This window comes from Hemiscyllium ocellatum, chromosome 10 (genome assembly GCF_020745735.1).
Source record: "Hemiscyllium ocellatum isolate sHemOce1 chromosome 10, sHemOce1.pat.X.cur, whole genome shotgun sequence".
NCBI lineage: Eukaryota > Metazoa > Chordata > Chondrichthyes > Orectolobiformes > Hemiscylliidae > Hemiscyllium > Hemiscyllium ocellatum.
Genome location: NC_083410.1, coordinates 88397847 through 88398441, shown reverse-complemented (window position 1 = coordinate 88398441; position 595 = coordinate 88397847).

The window sequence follows — 595 nt, the reverse complement described above, 5'->3', positions numbered from 1 at the left end:
TTGGAACATTGCCGATACAACATTCCTCACATCTACTTTCTTGCACTTTCCCTGTAATCTTTTATTCCCCTACTAACCAAGACTCTGTCTAACTTTAACAATATGAAAGGACTCTGCCCCCACAACTCTCTGTGGCAAATAATTTCAAAGTCTCTCAATTCTCTGAGTGAAGAAATTCCTCCTTTTTTCTGTCTTAAATTGGCAGCTCTTTATTCTAAGACTATGCCCTCTGGTCCTAGAGTCTCCCATGAGGAGAAGCATCCTCACAGCATTTATCCTGACAAGCCCTTTAGAATCCTCTATGTTTCAATAAGATAATCTCTCATTCTTCTGAACTTCAAAGAGTAGAGTCCCAACACATGTGGCCTTTGCTCATAAAATAATCTCTCCATGCCAGGAATCATCCAAGTGAACCTTCTCTCTACTTCAGTGAAATGGTATACTTCCTTAAATAAGGGCACCAAAACTGTTCACAGTTCTCTAGATGTGGTCTCACCACACCTTGTACAGTTGCAGTAAGCTTCCCTACTCTTATCCTCCAACTCCCTTGAAATACGCGTCAACATTCTATTAGTCTTCCTAGTTACCTGCTACA